Source organism: Camponotus floridanus, unplaced genomic scaffold, assembly GCF_003227725.1.
Source record: "Camponotus floridanus strain SB8 unplaced genomic scaffold, Cflo_v7.5 scaffold380, whole genome shotgun sequence".
Taxonomy (NCBI): Eukaryota; Metazoa; Arthropoda; class Insecta; order Hymenoptera; family Formicidae; genus Camponotus; species Camponotus floridanus.
In genome coordinates this window covers 41,894-50,651 of record NW_020229526.1, presented here as the reverse complement: position 1 = coordinate 50,651, position 8,758 = coordinate 41,894, and the positions used below count along the sequence as shown (strand labels likewise).

The 8,758-nt window shown below is 26.2% G+C and overlaps 1 long non-coding RNA gene across 1 annotated transcript; it reads right to left on the bottom strand.

Moving 5' to 3' along the window:
* Nucleotides 1-1,248: 1,248 nt before the first annotated feature.
* On the bottom strand, nucleotides 1,249-3,607 carry LOC112638832. Its single transcript, XR_003123184.1, has 3 exons — nucleotides 3,359-3,607; nucleotides 1,634-2,017; nucleotides 1,249-1,500 (listed from the first exon to the last, which is right to left on the bottom strand). It is a non-coding gene; the product is annotated as an uncharacterized LOC112638832 (long non-coding RNA).
* Between the last annotated feature and the right edge of the window lie 5,151 nt (nucleotides 3,608-8,758).

Sequence of the window (8,758 nt, the reverse complement as noted above, 5' to 3'; positions counted from 1 at the left end):
TCATTATTTTGTACATAAAAGTATTAAGGTAAAATAATCAAAAATGAATATTTTACAAGATATTTTACGGTTTATGTAAAATTAAAAAATGATTTCAAGCCTCATAACTTGGAAAGTACTTAATGAAAACTAACTTAATTATAGTGTTTTGAAAAGCTCTTGAGATGAGCTACAAGAATATGCAAAAGCATATAGGGGTGCCCATTTAAAAAGTTGGAGTTGTCCTTCAGGTGGCTCTTCAAGATCAAACTAATGACACCATCTTATGTCCCCCTTGAAACCATACACTTTTGTCTAAAACATTTTTCTCTATCTTGCTTAGATTCCGAGAAATTTAGGTGATCGGATTAAAATGAAACACCCTGTATAATTGTATGTATTATATGCAGAGTGTTTATAAAAGTTGTATTATGTAAGTGTTTATGATCTAATCAAATTTTGATAATGACTTTTATGAACTATAAGGATAAAAAAATTTATATAAACATGTGTTTTGAAATGTTTTCCTTCTAAATTATAGACTTTTTTAAATATTAGAAATGAATTTCCTAAAATTTGATATTGTCAAAATAAACAGTGTAAAACTTAAGTGTTTGTTCAAAATTTCAATTTTCATATAAGCAAGTTTTATAAAAATATAAATCCTTCAAAATCTACTTATATTTTTGAAAACAATTCAAACCTCTACCGGAATATTTGATTTCGTTCGAGTGTTGACAATAAAATGCTGTATAAGACGTGTATTATTGCTGCCTACTTTAATTAAATTAATTTTTATTTGGAGCTTACATTCATTTTAATAATAATGATAATATTAAATTGCAAAATTTTTTACAAAAAGATGATTTAAGAAACATATAATTAAGAATGGAAACATTTCAAATACGTACATGTCTATGTATAAATGTGTTTTTCTTAGAAAATACTTTTTAAATAGAAAAATGATTTACCAGGGCTTGATCATAAACATCGTGAAATTACTTATATTTAACATTTTAACAGTTACTTACCATTGTCGCTCATCTCTTTTATAAAAGGTTTTTAGGCCTGTATCTTCAGTTATATTATAAACTAATTTTATGTTGTAATACCCTGGCAATAGATCATTAGGGAATATAAATTTAACAATGTTTTTCTCAACATCATACATAAATTTTACCGATGTATAAATGATCTGTTCTTGATGTCTATCATTTTTAAAATATGAAGAATAAAACATAGTTAGATTAATATTTTTTACGTGTAAATAATACAATAATATGCTTGATGTTGGATGTTTAATCTCTATACGTATAATGCAGTTACAGACAAGAATATTTTCTTCGATATGTGTAACGATGATATCATAAATATGCGGTAATATATAATTTGAATGCCTGTTTAACTCTTCCTGAGATATTTTAATTATCTCGTCGGTTAAAAAAGCCGCAGCGACGATGATAGTTAAACTGCTGCTTAACAATAGTTTAAGAAACATGATACTACTTTTATCTTAGATATCTGTAAAAATATATTTTTGTTAGAAAGTACAAACGGACAAATTAGACACAGCACTGTCTCTACCATGATTTAATGGAAAAAAGATGGAATTAAGACAAATATATAAAAATAAACTTAATTTTGAATAACTTACTCTGTATAATGAGATATACTACAAATTCTAAGCAAGTGTATGTTTCGTTACAATAATTAGCTGCAATAAATTAATGTTTTATCCACTATCATTGTAACATGAAAGATATACATGCGCACTTGTGATTTCTTATTATTTCGAGAAACTTCCAAAGACTAATAACACTTGGCGATATTACAATAAATGTGTATGCCATATGTAAACACACAACTTCTGAGGTCGTTAACAGACGTTTCGATCGAGAAATGATATGTAATAGCAAAGCACGGTGCCGTTCTTCCCACTCCAAATTCGTGCTAGCGATCGAGCGCTGTAAGATGGCAGAACAGTTTATTTCGCGTAGGTCTAAAGCATAAGAGGCCGTTATGTAGAATGCAAAAATATCTGTAAATATATATATTTGAATTCTTTTATACTGTTTAAAAGTAGTATATTCCTACCAAAAATTTGATAATTTTTACAATTATCAATATACATTCAAATAAAATTTTATTAACTATATTATTACAAGTTTGTATCGGTAAATTATCTTTAAGCAAATTAATAAAAAAACGTAAATTATTAACACTAGAATATAATATTACAGTATTGTATATAAGAGAATATAATAAATTTTTTATGTTGTTGTTCACTCTTTCAAATTTATATGGTGGATATATAACTAAAACGACGAAAAATCGTTCTAATCGATCAAATCAATAATCGTGTTTTTCTCACAAAATAGATTTTTAAATTAAAATTAAGAAAGGTTTTTTATAATGTGGAATAAAAATATTATAGAGATAGCGTACTCCAAGAATTATGCCATATCATTTATTATTAAATTAAAAATATTAATACTATATTAATAAACCACATTCGTAAAAAATACTTTTTATAGGATTTAAAATATTAATAACATATGTTAATATAACTATTTGTTAATTTGTTAATATTTATATATAAATATATTTAAATATTAATTATATGTACAGTATTTTACAATATTAATTAAACATATAATATTTTATTATGTACAACATTCATAAGTATTTTACATTATATTAAAATTATATTCTATATCTGTAATATTATCCTCTATTAAATCATATATATATATATATATATATATATATATATATATATATTACATATTAATATACATTTATTAATTTATGTGTATTAGCAAGTAATAATTAATGCAGTACTAATATACATATGTTGATATGTTAACATAATAAAAAACTTAAGAGATGTTAAAATAAATAAATATTAAGATGTAATTTTATAGTTATTGTGTTACTATATTAATAATTCAGAATTCAGCTTATTTTTGTAATATTAACAAAATATATTAATCTACGTATTAAAAAATAACTTTCTCTCATTTGTATAATTAATAGTACAATTTAAATATCTCAGATTTGCAGAACGATAAGAAAATCTGTAATTATGCTTGTATTATAAAGTATTCTTATAATACAAACGCATCGGGTATCGTTGCAGGATAATTTAAGTCCTATCCAGTATAATTAAAATCCTAAGACGTTAAAACGCATTTTTTTTATTTTGTTTATTACTCAGGGTCATGATGTTGACCCACATATCAAGATCAAAATCAATAGTAGAAAGTAAATATAAATATTTATTAGAATTATTATTAAAATTATACCAGCAGAAAATTCTAATTAGATAAATATCATTAACTCCAAGTAAATTTAAATGTTAAATGGAAATGTTACATACTTTTTCAGCACGATTATAACCGTGATAAAATAAGACTTCCGTCTATTATATTATCTCCGGAACGAACTTGACTTAGTTAAGAAATATATGACGTTATTTGTGTTGATTGCAGGTAACTCTTATGACAGCTTATGTCCGCTGCGTAGGTGTACTTCGATAAAGGAGGAGGTGAAATGATGCCAATGTATGCGAAGTTATAGGTGTCAGATCATGGGACAAAGACTGGATCAAGTTTAATGGAACATGGAAAGAGTAATACTGGATTCTTACTTTCATGTCTTCGCAGCTTATAAATCGCACATACATTTGCGCGAGCAAACATGCGACGCGTTTACGCTTACAGAGTATAGCTCTTAATAGTACGCGAAGAAACGCTTTTTAGTTGATTTATATATATAAAATATCAAAAATATTTTAAGCACAATTGCTCTTGCTTAAATAATAACACTTATTATATCTAATTACACTTCTAATATGGTCCACATTTGTGCTCTTGACTCCAATATTCGAACAGAGATAATTCGAAAACAGGAAGAAATTACTGTAATATTTAATTTTGCTTAGAAAATATCTTTTATTCATCAATATAAGATCTCTTGGAAGGAATTAAATGTGTTTTATATATGATCATCAAATTCTTCAGAGCTTATTTCTCGAATTTAATAATATGGAGAGTTCTTATAGAAAAATGCTTTCCTCTGTTCTCTATTTTTACATTTTTTACTCGTGTTTGGAGCATCTTTATTCCATCGTTATCTTTAGCGGACGGATAAATTATTTTTCCTTTCGCTGCGAAAGGAGAAAGCTGAGGTTTACAAATATCATAGCAGAGAAAAAAAAAATGTATTAATTGTGCCATTAATTATTCAAGTACGTAACATTCTATATTCTCCTAATTGATTTCTGTCGTACGGACAATCTTTTTTTTCATTGACATTCATTAGGTATCGCCGATATCGCGGAAGATAAGGATCGGAAATAATTTCTCTTAGAGCCGAAAATTTCTGCTAGCGCGGAGATAGGCACGAGATAAATTTTAACATATCGATGAGTTTTGTTTCCTTTGCATATGTATCAATTATGCCTGATTCCATCGGACACACTATTCTATTATATTTGCGTTTCTTGGATTTCTAAATAATATAATTCAAAATTTAATACAAAATAACTTATTACATGGAATAATTTATCACACGAAATTGTCTAAAATATACGTATAAAATAAAATTTACTAAAAATTTTTACATAGAATAGAATTTAATAAGTTTTATATAACGTAAATAATCGTGATCAAAAGAGACATGATTAAAATTATTAATCGTTTCTTCGATTGTAAAAGAAAGTATTTGCATTACTGGCGCATTAAATTACTATAAGTAATAATTTAAGTAATTTAATTGTTAAATCGCGATTTAAAATTTGTGAGAACACGCGACGAATAAATAAATCTACAATAATCGATTGCGAGATACGCATAATTTTTATAATATAATAATCGAAACCATCAATAGACACGCGTGCGATATAATTATTACACAAATGATGACAAACGAAGATATTTTGGCAAACATTTGTGGTCCGTATTGTTTATGAACATAAATTTCACTGTCCGATTTATTTGCGATTAATATACGCGACTTTATATGAATTTCACGATTGAAAATAAAACACATATCCTAATTCGCGCATGATTAGCTGAATAAGATGAAATGAGCTCTATAAGTTTAAAATATAATTAAAAATCGCGTTATGGCTACGTTTAATAGAAGGTAACGGGACGAATGATTTTCAAAGTCCCTCTAATAATAGATGTAATTGTAGAGTTTAATAAGATTTAAATAAAGAAGAAATAAAGAATCACGTTTAAAACAGTTATTAATAAAGTTATCGATCGTCTGTCATATTATAGAAGAAAATATTTTCACTACCAGCATTTTGCACGAACTATAAAAAACAATATTCAAAGACGTGGAAAGATAAACAAAGCTTTAATGTATAAGTCAACAATTAAATTATAAGATAAATCGCGATTTAAAATTCGCGATAAAACGCAATGAATAAATAAATCGATAATATTCAAAATATTCAATTGCAGATACGCAAGTGACATACCGGTAATCCGATAAAAAAAGGAGCGATCTTAAAAATGGAGAACGATTAACATCTTGATTTTACATTAGATTTTGCAAGATCAATCTGCGACGAAAAGTTAAGTGATCCATTGAACGTCGGGAACTTCACTGTAGGAGGGAACGAATCCTGAATCTTCCGGACTATTCTCGATAGCAATGATTTCAGTAATAATTTAACGACAATTATTTCTCGTCATTATCTTCAATACACGAAATTGATGCACATCAAAAAACATGTTCTTCCATTATTAAGAAATATACTTCTTTATTGAAAATTAAATGAATATAATGATCTTTTTTATTGAAATGATATATGATTACGAAGAATTATAAATTATAAAATTTTATAAATAATATTTATAAATAATAAAATACATGCATTGGAGTTTGTATAAAATTTTATAAATAATATTTATAAATAATAAAATACATTGGAGTTTGTGTTAAATGTGCGAACACATATAATTTGGGGTACCGTTTGCGCGCGCGAGACTAATCGAATCCGATATCAGCAAGATTTTAAAAAATTTCAATTCGGACAGTGTGCAAAATAAAATAAATCAAATAATTTTAATCAATTAATTCTGGATTAATTCTCTAGATTCTTATTCTTATTACGTTTAAATTAATAATTTCTTTTCTTTTAATATCCTCCAATATCTTACTGATATAGGGGTACCCATTCGATTTGTCTCGAAATTTTTAAGTATTCGCACATTTTATGTAACATTCATGTATAATTTCGCGTATATATAATATATAACATTATTAAAAATTATAAAAATAATTTGGATACATGATCTTGTGCATGTATTTTATTATACATATATGTATATATATAATGGTATATATCTAAAAACTAATATTTCAAAATGACGATGGATGTCCAACACCTGCAAATAGTTTCTTAAAATAAACTAAAAATTAATGTTAATATCCCTAGCATCTAGAAATAATTTTTCAAAAGAGACAAATTATATTAAATAAAAATATATTTGATCGTAATCATTTTTATCAAAAAACTTATACAAATTAATTACAATATAAAATTACTTGAAAAATTCAACTTTATACACAACGCTATATATCCATATTTAATTTACTATTAAATCTTTTTGACATTATATATATAAACAATAATAATACCAATTCTAATAATGATAGAACATTTTTAACGAAGAAAAGAAAAGATTTCAAGAAGACATTTCTCTCATCTAAATATATATTATTTAATTTAATTTGACGTTAAAGAAGTGTATTGTCGTTGAATTACTACCGAAATCATTGCTTTCGGAAATTGCCAGGAAAACCTGAGATTAGTTCCTTCAACCTTACAATAAAAATTCCCAATTTTCAACAGGGCACCGAACTAGACGTTGCGAATGGATCTCACAAGAATCGGTGAGAAATAATTCTCCGAAAACGATAAAAATCGTTTCGACTCCTCGGCGGTACTCGTACGAGCCACGCAACTTTCATTAAATTTTACTTAACAGAAAAAACAATGATAACTTTTTTATTAAAACAATCTCGTCTAAAAACGCGAGAAAGAACGCGATAAAAACACGGTGTTTTCGCAACGATAATTTATTAATTATTAATTTATTTATTATTTATGAATATTTTCCAATACGAAAAAAAAATTTGTAAATACAAATATAACTGAAAAAACAAATTATTAAATCCATAATAATTAACTCGTGATTCTATAATATCGAAGATGATCGAAAATTAAAATTTGCGAAGCTAATATTTAATCGTTGACTTATCATATCGAATCTTCACTTTCTTTTATTCGACATTTCTTTATATTTAATTAGCAATATTTAGAAATATTATCTGACGAGAGGGACAGCGATAAAATTTTTCTGTTAAAATGATAATCTTGTATGAGGACGCGAAGAGAACGCGGAAAGAACACGGTATTTTCGGAATCATAATTTAATAATTTATTTTAAGAATATTCAGTTCTGTGCGATATGGAATTCATAAATAAATAAAGCTAACGGATATCGTATTACTTAACAATCTAAATGTAATTTGCATTATGAAAGAACACGAAGTAAAACAATTGAATTATAGATGCATATAATTAACGTAACGAAATGCTCCGTGATAAATTGTTTAATTAATAATCAATAAAAATTAGAGTATTTCTGCTATTTAATATTTCGCGTTAGTGTATATTTTATAACATATCAAATATTTCAACGAATTATCGATGACACTGTGTTCGACTTTGACATTATAAAATATAAACAATAGCACATTATACGTTACGACTTTGTCATTATTCGCACGATGACTCTCGAGTAATAAAATAGTGATGAGAAACGCTTCGTATATTGTAATTTTTGTAATAAACACAATTACAATTAGTATCGAAACATAATTTGCTATAAATATTAATAATTAAAAATTAATTAACTTTTGATAAACGATATGAAACTGTATATCGCAACGATAAATCTTTATCGAATCGTAATCATTCATTACCGCGAATAAAAATTGAAACAGAGGATACATAAAAGGGGACAAGAAGAGAATTATATGTATATATATTATGATCTTTTGATCATCGATGCTTATTATAATATTTCTTTAACAATATTAGAATTAAATATTTCGACCAAAGCTTTAAATTTTTTCAATCCTGGTTAACTAAACAATATACAATTTAATCGAAAATTGATTTAATGTGAAGAAATCCGAGATATTAAATAATTACCTCGATGTTTGCAAACTTTACGGACAATAATTATTATTTTAATACTTAGAGTCACAAATATATTCCATCCGTGTTACTTTATCACTTTACTTGACAATCTAAATATAATTTGGGGGGAAGGGATTGTGAGAAAACACGAAGTAAAATAATCGAATTATAAATGCAAATAATTAGCATAACGAAAAATTTTAATATAAATAGTTTGATAAATAGTTTAATAAATAATCAATTAATCTTAATCAATAAATTAAACTATTTCTATAATTTAATATTCCTCACGCAAATATTTTATAATAAAGAAAATATTTCGGCAACGAGAGACTTATCAACACCGTATTCGACCTTGATAAACAGTATCGCGCTATTGTTAATATGTGATGTGGCTTTATCATTGGCACAGTGGCTTTGAGTAGTGACGTGAGAGACGTTTCACATATTATCAAATTCTTTTTTTACATAGTCAACCTTGGCGATATAAACAGTAACCCGGTATGTTTCTAACTTACGATCATTCGCTCAGTGGCTCTTGAGCAGTGAAGC